The sequence below is a fragment of the Ornithorhynchus anatinus genome, chromosome 4, assembly GCF_004115215.2.
Source record: "Ornithorhynchus anatinus isolate Pmale09 chromosome 4, mOrnAna1.pri.v4, whole genome shotgun sequence".
In the NCBI taxonomy this organism is placed as follows: domain Eukaryota; kingdom Metazoa; phylum Chordata; class Mammalia; order Monotremata; family Ornithorhynchidae; genus Ornithorhynchus; species Ornithorhynchus anatinus.
This window is the reverse complement of record NC_041731.1, coordinates 24,583,865-24,595,169: the sequence shown is the minus strand read 5'-3', so window position 1 is coordinate 24,595,169 and position 11,305 is coordinate 24,583,865. Positions and strand designations below refer to the sequence as shown.

The 11,305-nt window shown below is 51.3% G+C and overlaps 1 long non-coding RNA gene across 1 annotated transcript; it reads left to right on the top strand.

Moving 5' to 3' along the window:
* The first annotated feature begins 1,716 nt into the window (after window positions 1–1,716).
* Window positions 1,717–4,020, top strand: LOC114811313. The gene is made up of 3 exons (XR_003758991.1): window positions 1,717–1,757; window positions 2,752–3,074; window positions 3,399–4,020. It is a non-coding gene; the product is annotated as an uncharacterized LOC114811313 (long non-coding RNA).
* Window positions 4,021–11,305: the final 7,285 nt, after the last annotated feature.

Genomic DNA, 11,305 nt, shown 5'->3' with positions numbered 1-11,305 from the left:
AGAGTAGAGTAGAGTAGAGTAGAGTAGAGTAGAGTGAGTAGAAGTTAGAGTAGAGTAGAGTAGAGTAGAGTAGAGTAAGAGAGTAGTAAGTAGTAGAGTAGAGTAGAGTAGAGTAGAAGAAGAGTAGAGTAGAGTAGAGTAGAGTAGAGTAGAGTAGAGTAGAGTAGATAGGAGTAGAGTAGAGTAGAGTAGAGTAGAGTAAGTAGAGTAGAAAGAGAGTAGAGTAGAGTAGAGTAGAGTAGAAGTAGAGTAGATAGAGTAGAGTAGAGTAGTAGGTAGAGTAGAGTAGAGTAGAGAGGTAGAGTAGAGTAGAGTAGAGTAGAGTAAGAGTAGAGTAGAGTAGAGTAGAGTAGAGTAGAGTAGAGTAGAGTAGAGTAGAGTAGAGTAGAGTAGAGTAGAGTAGAGAGTAGAGTAGAGTAGAGTAGAGTAGAGTAGAGTAGAGTAGAGAGTAGAGTAGAGTATAGAGTAGAGTAGAGTAGAGTAGAGAGTAGAGTAGAGTAGAGAGTAGAGTAGAGTAGAGTAGAGAGTAGAGTAGAGTAGAGAGTAGAGTAGAGAGTAGAGTAGAGAGTAGAGTAGAGAGTAGAGTAGAGAGTAGAGAGTAGAGTAGAGTAGAGTAGAGTAGAGTAGAGTAGAGTAGAGTAGAGAGTAGAGTAGAGTAGAGTAGAGTAGAGTAGAGAGTAGAGTAGAGTAGAGTAGAGTAGAGTAGAGTAGAGTAGAGTAGAGTAGAGTAGAGTAGAGTAGAGTAGAGTAGAGTAGAGAGAGTAGAGTAAGAGTAGAGTAGATAGAGTAGAGTAGAGTAGAGTAGAGTAGAGTAGAGTAGAGTAGAGTAGAGTAGAGTAGAGTAGAGTAGAGTAGAGTAGAGTAGAGTAGTAGAGTAGAGTAGAGTAGAGTAGAGTAGAGTAGAGTAGAGTAGAGTAGAGTAGAGTAGAGTAGAGTAGGTAGAGTAGAGTAGAGTAGAGTAGAGTAGAGTAGAGTAGAGTAGAGTAGAGTAGAGTAGAGAGAGTAGAGTAGAGTAGAGTAGAGTAGAGTAGAGTAGAGTAGAGTAGAGTAGAGTAGAGTAGAGTAGAGTAGAGAGCAGAGTAGAGTAGAGTAGAGTAGAGTAGAGTAGAGTTAGAGTAGAGTAGAAGTAGAGTAGAGTTAGAGTAGAGTAAGTAGATAGAGTAGAGTAGAGTAGAGTAGAGTAGAGTAGAGTAGAGTAGAGTAGAGTAGAGTAGAGTAGAGTAGAGTAGAGTAGAGTAGAGTAGAGTAGAGTAGAGTAGAGTAGAGTAGAGTGTGTTCCCTATCATTCTTCATCATCGACGTTAATGTGACTGTCTTCATTACTTTTATCATAAATTTTATCATTCTTCATTGTCAATGTTATTGTCTTGTTACTGTGAATTGATTTCACCTGTTTTGAATTAACATTATCAAATAGAAAAAGGAAAATAAAATTGTTGGGGTTTTTAATGAAGTAGGATTAAAAGTTGTGCTGCACTCCTGCAGGTTTTAAATGTTCTTCTTTATTTAGGATCTTTTATATCAGAGAGAGGATTTGAACCCAGGCCTTCAGTTTTTCAAGGCTGTTTCTTTTCCCCTAGGCCATAGCCAGCCTCCTGTAGGAGTTTGCTCGTTCATCCTATTTCAAGCAGATGCCCTTTATAGAGGAGGAAAAAAAAAAAAAAACCTAACCTTTAAAGCACCTGTTTTCTGTTGAGAGAGAGCTTAAGGGGCCAAGCCCAAGAGACAGCTGACAGGAACCAGCTCATGGAACATCGGTAAGTCCTCCCTCTCTGAGTTCACAGGTTGTCGGTTCAAATCTGCGGGTCGGTCTCTCAATCTAATGTGTGTGTGTGTGTGCCTGTATAGAGATAAGTAACATGATTGTATAAATAAGGTGTTGTGTCTAAGCGTCTGCATAAAGTTAAATAAGCTGGTGTATGTGAGCGTCTGTGTAAAGTGAATTAAGATGGTAAATGTCTGTGTATACATACCTTAACAGGAGTAATGTGTTTCCTCTATGTCAGTAAAGTCACAGGCTAAAATGCTTTCCCTCTAAAGGTCTGTCTTTAAAAAAAAAAAAATTAATCTCTCTCTTTTTTGTTAATGGAAGAACTGCTAAGTACCGAGAGGGTGATCAAGAAATCCACTTGGACTCTGTCCCCGTCGCATATTTCTCGACCGAGTGCTTAGGGGGTGCGGAGCGCCGCGTTGAGCATCTGGGAGGGTACGGGGCGACAAGCGACTGACACCACCGGCTTAGGGTCTAGAGGGAGGGGGACCGGCGTGAATATCCGTCCATCAATGACAGATGCAGAACTGAGCGAGTCTCGCACCCGACGAGGGCGGAACCGGGACCTCCGTGCAAGTGTCTGCGCTGGGGCGGATGCGGCGCGACCTCTGAACGGAAATCCTCCTGTAGAGAAGCCACATTGTGCATCTCGGGCTAAGTAGACACGCACCCGCTTAGACGTTACCTACTTCCCACTCTTTACCTGCCACGCCTTCTGTGGCGTTTTCCTCATCTCTAGGTGCACGTCTCCTAAGCGGGAGGATGAGGCACGCCAAACGGCGAGCCGCTCGGGTAAAAGTGGTAGTTCTACTGGGTCTGTCATCTCTCGGATAGTGTTTTCTTTTTTCTTTAGAGTTAACGAGGCTCATTGACGACAGCTCTAATCAATTAACAGTCCAAAGACAATCACGTTGACCTTAACGGGACGCTTTCCTCATCTATAAAATAGATATTCACAAGCCCTTCTCCGTTCCCCTTAGACCACGAGTGCCACGATGGGTTATTACGAGGCCCGCCCTGTACTGAGCCTTCAGCTGAGACCACACGTCACCGGGAGCTCTGAAGACAAAATTCCGATCCGCCTACCCACCTCGAGACCGAAGGTCGCCGTGGGTCGGGAACGCGTCCCCCGGTTCCTTCGGACTCTCCCGACTGCTCGGTCCCGTGTCCCGTCCACGGCGCGGGTTCGCCGCTGGTGCCCGTTACATCGTCTCCGTCTTCGAGCCCCGATGGCCGATGCCTTCGGGTGACGGTGCCGGCACTCAGGACGGGGCTCGGCGGTTAGAACCGAGCTTGGCACGCGGTAAGCACTTAACAGATAGGGTTATCGTCGTTATTACTTCCCTCCCGACGGCTCGGCCGGTTTCCCCGGAAGAGACCGGAAGTCAAACTCGGCCACCCCGGCGAGTCCGGGGTGGGGGGAGCGATGGTTCCCGGGAAACCCCACCTCAACTCACCCCTCCCGGCGAGCGCGGCGCTTCTCGGGAAAATCGTCATCCGTTCCCTCCTCCGGGCGGGTGCGGCGGACCGAACGGACGGAAACGATTCCCGACCCGATGACCTGAATGGGGAGGCGGACGTTCGTGAGGATGAATCGCTGACTCACGATCTATGATATCATTTGCAGATTCGGAGACGAGCGCCGTGGGGCCGGGGCCGAGAGCGACGGCCCAGACCTCCCAGATCCCCCCACTTCCTCGACTCCTGCTCCCTTGAGCCTCGCACTTGGATCCGTTCCCTTTATTCACCTCTCACTGGGCCCCAGGGCACTCACGCCCAGAGCCTTCGGGAATCGATTGAGATCGACGACCATTTCCGCCTCTAGACCGTCAGCCTTTTGTGGTATTGGGCTTTCCCGAGCGCTCGGTACGGCGTTGGGTGCACGGTGAGCGCTTCGTCATGGAATGAATTGAAGAGGTTATCCAGGGAGGCTCAGCGACCAGGGGCAGACCTGGGATGAGCATTTCCCCAACAGCTCGACCTACAGGGCCACGCGGTCGACCCGGGGACGAGGCTCAAGGACGATTACGCTCCAAGTAGAAGCGGGGGAGAGCAGCCCAGATGCAAGGAATCCAACACCCAAAGACCATCTCAGAGAAGGAGAGTGAAACCTGGACCCTGAACCAAACCAAACTCCAAAAAACAAATCTCTTCCGTTTCTTGCTTTGGGTTCTCGATGGACTCTGCTAAGCGCTATGTGCCGGGCACCTTACTAAGCACTGGGGTCGATCAAAGGGAATCAGGTTGGACACGGCCCATTTCCCACAGAGGGCACACAGTCTTAATGCCCACGTTACGGATGAGGTAACCGAGGCTCGAGAAGGTCGGCGACTAGCCCGAGGTCACCCACTCATCACGAGGCAGAGCCGGGCTGAGACCGCCCAGGTCCCTCCGACCTAACGGGAGGTGGGGGTACAGAGGGTAGGTAGATTTTGAGAGGAAGAGGGAGACCTCTTCTGGAGAGAACGCTGAGGAGGACGGGAGAGTCGAAGAGGGGACTGGAGGAAGAAGAGCCTGGATGAGTGCAAAGGAGATTTTAGGGCCATCGTGTTTGATGATTTTGAGGATCTAATGAGGCCATTAGGGCAAGAAGAGATGAGCGGGAGGCGGGAGGATGGGGGGGGGGGGGGCGTTGGGAGGGTTGTTAGATAGGTAGTCACGTTCCCCATCCGCTCCCTTTCGGTTAAATCGCGCTCTCCCGAGAGCCGAGTACAGAGCTCCGCACGCGGCAAGTCCTCGATAAATAAGTCGCTTTGAGTTCAAAGTCCCCATCTCACCGGTCCTGTAACCTCGGCGTTATCTTCGATTCATCGCTCTCATCCGACCCGATCCGTCACCCAAACCTGGCGGTTCTTCTACCTTCGCGACATCTCTAAAATTCCATGCTTTCTTCTCCATCCAAATCGGGGCTCAGCAAGACCACCGAGACTTAGGACAGGGCCCAGAACTTGATATAGTGCTTGCACATAGTAAGTGTGGAATGAATACCATTATATAAAAACAAAAAGCCAACGGCTACCATGATGATCCAAACACTTATACGATATCCCTCTCTAACTACGGCACCAACCTCCTCGCTGATCTCTCTCCCTCCTGCTCTCCCCCCTTTGGCCCATCCTTCACTCTGCTGCCCAGATCTTTTTTCACAAAAAGAGCATCGACTCCATGTTTCCACACTCCTCCGGAACCTCTGGGAGTTACCCATCCACCTCCACGTCCCAAAGAAACTCCTTACTGTTGCCTTGAAAGACTCGTCCCCTCCCACCTCACTTCACCCATTCCCCGCTCCAACCCAGCCCGCACACTCTGCTCCTCTAATGCTAACCCGCTCACTTGTACCTCCATCTCCTCTCTCTCGCCACCCACCCCTCTCCCCCGACCCGCCTCTGGCCCGGAACGGCCTCCCCCGTCCTATCTGACGGATGGCCGCTCTCCCCAGTTTCAAATCCTTAAAGGGTCATCTCCCCTGAGAGGGTTTCCCCAGCTCAGCTCCTCGTTCCTTCTACTCCCTCTCCTTTCTGGGTCATCTACTTGCTTGGATGTGTACCCTTGAAGTGCTTCCTCTTCTCCTCCACCTTCTCTCCAAACCAATGATGGAGCTAGCCAGCTGAAGTGGATTTCGGTGTCAGTTTCTCCAGGAACACGTCGAGCAACCCCATTGCACTGTAACCCCCCTCCCTTCTCCCCCTCTCCCCAGCCCCAAGTGCTTATTACAGTGGTCTGCCCATCGTAAGCACTCAGTAAATACCACTGACTGATGGACTGATGGACTGTCCATTTGTTTGGATGTGTATAGACCCATAATGCTGTTGGTTTATATCGATGCCTGTTGACTTCTTTTGAGGTCTGTCTCCCCGCTTCTGCACCGTCAGCCCAGCGTGAGCAGCCATCGTCTCTCTCTGCTGCTGAATTGTCCTTTCCAAGCGTTCCGTACAATGCTCCGCACGCACGGCACTCCCACGCTTTTTGGCACCCCTCTTACTGCTTCATTCATCCTGCCTCCCATCCCCCCCCACGCCACACGGGAATCTACCCATATCGTGCCGGGCGGCAGCCGCGTAGGAGAGAGTCGAAGTAGACCGCTTCCGTATTGTTCTTGTCTGCCTGTCTCCCCCAGTTAGACTGTAAGCCCGTCAAAGGGCAGGGACTGTCTATCTGTTGCCGATTTGTCCATGCCAAGCGCTTAGTACAGTGCTCTGCACATAGTAAGCGCTCATTAAATACTATTGAATGAATTAATTTTTACCGAGGATACTCTTGGACACGCTACCGGAACGATGGCGGATGGAAGTGGGTCGTTCCCGAAGAGAAGCATCCGGGGCGTCGCTACGGATCGGAGACGACTCGGTGGCATAAGAACGAGTACGCACCTGGAAGTTCTTTATTGACTTGTATTAACGTCTGTCTCCCCCCTTAGACCGTGAGCTCCTTGGGGGCAGGTATGTGTCTGTTGGTTGTTAGATTATACTCTCCCAAGCACTTACTACAGTGCTTTGCACACAGAGTTCCCGAAGGGTTCTGGGTTGTTCGTGTTATGTGCTCAGCGATGCCTGTGTGTCGGGCACTGTCCTAAGCACTGAGGTAGGCACAAGAGAGCCCAGTTGACCGGAGTCCCTGTCCCGCATAGGGCTCCGTCATCTTAATTCCCATTTGACTGATGAGGTCACTGAGGTGCAGAGAAGTAAAGTAACTCACCCAGGGTCGCACAGCAATTGAGTGGCGGAGCCTGGATTAGAACCTTCCGACTCCCAGGCCCGCGCTCTATCCACTAGGCCGCATTGCTTCCTTAGGGTCCCATCTGGCCGGGGACATCGAGAGGGACCGGCAGGACCGAGGCCCCAGAACTGCGGGCTCTGTGATCCCGGGCCCGCCCTGGCCCGGGGCTGGCCTCCACGGTCGCCACAGACACGGGCGCCCCCGGACTTGTTAATTTATCAAGTGCTTACTCTGATGCCCAACGATGTGCTAAGCACCGGGGGAGGTTCCCGATCGTCAGGCCGGGCACAGGCCTATCGACCGAGTGCTCGCTGCTCAGTGGAAAGAGCCTGGGCTTCGCAGTCAGAGGTCATGGGTTCGACTCCCTGCTCTGCCACTTGTCAGCTGTGTGTGACTGTGGGCAAATCACTTAACTTCTCTGTGCCTCAGTTATCTCATCTGTAAAATGGGGACTAACTGTGAGCCTCATGTGGGACAACCTGATAACCCTGTATCTACCCCAGCGCTTAGAACAGTGCTCTGCACATAGTAAGCACTTAACAAATTCCAACTCTATTATTATTATGTGCAGAGCACCGTCCTGAGGCTACCGTGTTGAATCCCGAGCCGAGAAGCCGGACGCGGGCTTGTCTGTCGAGCGGTTTCCGAGCTGGGCCTCTGCACGTGGAGTCGCTTGTAGGCTCCGTCCCAGGTGAGATTGAATAGGATGAGGGTTCGTGACTACGCGGGGAAGAGGGGGCCTTGTGGCCTCCTGGACCGTAGACACAGCTTCTACCGCCTATTGGTCCAGTGGTCCTAGTGGTCCAGGCTGGAGCTGGAGGAAAACGTGGCCATGGGGACCTTTCCTCACCCACCCACACGGCTTTTCCATCTGCATCCCAGCGAGAGCGCCGGCCCGCCGGGTCACGGGCCCCGGGTCCTCATCGCCGCTCCGACGTTTGCCGCGCCGTGCGACCCCGAGCGAGGCGCTTCGCCTCTCCGGTTTCCTCAATTGTCATATGGGGATTCGATGCCTATCCATCCATCGATCCTACTTATTGAGCCCTGGCTCTGTGCAGAGCACACTGCGCTAAGTGGTTGGGACAGGACGATAGAAGAGTGGGTAGACACATTCCCCGCCCATAGCGAGCTTACAGTCCAGAGGAGGAGATGGACATTCATGTGAATAAATAACTACATTACGGAGTTGGAGAGACTGCTGTGGGGCTGAGCGGGTGAGGGGAATAAAGGGAGCCCATCAGGGAGATGCAGAACAGACCGAGAGAACAAATGAGGACGGGGAAGGCTGCTCGGAGGAGACGCGCTCTCAATAAGTCTTTGACCGGGCAAGGAGCCGTCGTCCGTCAGATAGGAAGAGGGAGGGCGATCCGGGTTGCGGCGGGAGAGCCGTGAGGTGAAGGAAGGGGGCGAGGTGATCCAACACTTGAAAACCAAGGGTAAGGAGTATCTGCTCGACACAGAAGTGGACGGGCAACCGCTGCAGGTTCTTGAGGAGCGGGGAGACGGGAACTGAATGTTTCTGTAGACAAATCATCCGGGCAGCACAGTGAAGTCAAGGCTGGAGTGGGGAGAGGCAGGAGGCAGGGATCGAGGCGGTAAAAGGACAAGCGCTCGGCTAAGCGGACTACCGGTTGGGATGGAGAGGAAAGCCATCTGACTGATGGCGTGAAGGTTAAACTGACAGGATCTAATGACACACTGAATATCCAGGTTGAATGAGAGAGAGAGATGATTTTTCTACAAAAAAGTTCAGTCCCCGTCTCCCCGCTCCTCAAGAACCTCCAGTCTGTCAGAGGCAGGAGGCGGTCAGTCAGTCATTGGTGTTTATTGAGCGCTTACTGTTGTGCAGAGCACTGTATTAACCACCCTGGGAGAGGACAACACAAGAGACAGATACATTCCCACCCTCCACCCATTATTCATTCCTATTAATGTCTAGCTCCCTCCTCTTACAGACTGTTAGCTCTCTACGGGCAGGGAACCGGTCTGCTAATTCTGTGGGATCGGACTCTCCCGAGAGCTTAGTACGGGCCTCCGCCCGTAGTTAGTGCTGGATAAATACCGGGGATCGAACGATGAAGACGGGAGGGCCGGCCACACCCTGGCCGTCGGGATGGACGCTGAGAGCGGAGGCCACCCGGAGTCGCTCCGGAGGAAGGCCTGGCCCTCTGTCGGTGGCCTCTGGCGGGGAGGGAGGGAAGGGGGTGGTGGGCGGCCACCTTTCCGTGGCTCGGCGGCTTCTGCGGGGATGGTGATGGCGGGTGTCTGGTCATCCTGGGACTGCTCACCTGGGGGCATCTCGGAGCTGAAAGACATAGGGATCTGAGCTGGACGATCCACGGCAAAGGACTCAGTCGATCAAATTTTCATTCGATCAATTAATCCATCGTCTAAACTGAGTGCTTCCCGAGTGCAGAGCACTATGCTGAGGGCTTGGGAGAGGACAATACAATAGAGTTACTACTATTACTACTACTACTACTACTACTACTTCTACTCCTCACAGTAGTAATAATAATGGCATTTATTAAGCGCTTACTATGTGTCAATCCAGGTTCCAAGTGCTATGGCAGGTACAAGTTGATCAGGTCTGACACAATGGGGCGTGCCATCTAAGTAAGAGAGAGAATAGGTGTTTAATCCCCATTTTACAGTTGAGGAAACTGAAGCACAGAGAAGTGAATCGTCTTGGCCAAGCTACTCCAGCAAGCAACCGGCCAAGCTGGGACGAGAACCCAGATCCTCTGACTTCCAGGCCCGTGCTCTGCCCACTGGGGCAATGACGGTTGAAGTTGGTAGCTTGGCAGCTCCACTCAGGTTCAACTGGTCCTGCAGTTGTCCCCCCTTTCTTTGTCTCTGACCTTCCTCTCTGAGTGGTTTCAGCCCCAGACCTGCTGGATCACCTCACATCACTTCAATAGCCTGAATTGTCTTGAGTCAATCAAGTGGAGTAACTCACATCACTTAAAGACTGGATTGACTCAAGACAACTTAATTGCAAAGACCAAAGGACTCTCTCTGTGCTCATCAAGACCCCTGGCCCTGCTTATCAGTATTATCAGATCAGCTAGAACAAAGCAGATGGGGGGTTGGATGGAAAACGCCTGGGGGTTGACTCCTTTCTCTTCTAAAGGATTTCCCTGGTACTGTATTCTTCTGATAATCTTAAACGTTGTACCAAAGGTCTATAGAGAAACTCTGTATTGCTTGGAGTTGCGCAGGCCTTGATGGACAGAGATAATTTTGCCACTAAACCAGAGACTCACTACTAATACTCATAGAAATCAACTGGTCTCTGACCTAGCCTCTAAACACAATGCACAATGCACAGTTCACGAAGTTTTTGGACCCCTGCCCTCAAGGTAGCTAAAAATCTACCAGAAATGAAAGACCTGAGCTTTCCTCTCCTAATAATAACCATGACCATGGTAATAACGGTGGCATCCGTAAGGCGTTCACTCTGTGCCAAGCACTATACTAGCCACTGGGACAATCACGAGCTAACCCGATCAGACACCGTCTGCCCCAGAAGGAGATCCCGGTCTGAGGAAGACGGAGAACAGGTCCCGAACGCCTGTTTTCAGCAGGGGAAAGAGAAGCCGAGGGAAGGGAAATGACTCATCTGGGGCCCCGTAGAGCTCGACTCCCCATGTTGCAGATGAGGGAACGGAGGCACGGAGAAGTTCGGTGACTTGCCCAGGATCACACAGCAGGCACTTAAGTGCTTACTGCATGCAGAGCACTGTACTAAGCAGAGGAAAGAGGCCACTCTCCCTGCCCAAAATGAGCTTACCATCCAGAGGGGGAGACGGACCTTAATTTAAATCCCTAATTGTACATTCATTCACTCAATTAATTCAATCCTACTTACTGAGCTCTTTGTGCACAACACTGGACTAACTACTTGGGAGGGGACAAGACAACAATTCTCTGGACCGTAAGGTCATTGTGAGCAGGGAATGTCAGTATTCATTGTTGAATTGGACTCTCCCAAGTGCTTAGTACAGTACTCTCTGCACACAGTAAGTGTTTGATAAATATCACTGACTGAATCAATAATAAACGGCTGCATTCCCTGCCCAAGAGAAGCTAGAGCGGTCTAGAAGGGGGGAGACAGATGGCAAAAACAAATAAATAAATGAAATATTTGGACACAAGTGCTATGGTGCTGGGAGGGGAGGAATATGGGGGCCGGTGGGGGGGGGGGGGGCGTGCTGAAGGGGAAGGTCAGATACCCCACGAATGGTGGATAGAACAGGACAGAAGTTGTTGACCAAACTATAGCCAGGCAATGTTCCCCCCAGTTATTTAGGGAATAACAAGGAGAATGATATTTGTCTTTTACTAGGTCTTTCCCTGTCATGAACAAGAACCAAGAAAGGTTGGCGCTCATTTCAGGGGACATCATATCTTCAAGGGCAGGGGGAGTGTCTCCTGCCTATGGGACTGTCCCAGGCATCTCCTATGGTGCTGTGCACAAAGGAGGCTTCCCTGACTAAGCCCCCTTCTCCTCTTCTCCCACTCTCTTCTCCGTCGCCCTGACTTGCTCCCTTCTTTCATCGCCACCCCCCCCCTCCAAATCCCACACCATTTAACCCCAGGTCTGTCATTTATTGATTGCTATTAGTGTCTTTCTCCCTATCTAGAGGGTCAGCTCACTGTGGGCAAGGACTATGTCTGTCTATTTGTAGATTGTACTCATCCAAGCATTTAGGACAGGACTCTGCACTCAGTAAGTGCTCAAGAAATACGATTTAATGAATGATAGGAATAATAATTATGGTATTTGTTAAGCGCTGACTGAAAGCAGACAAGCAG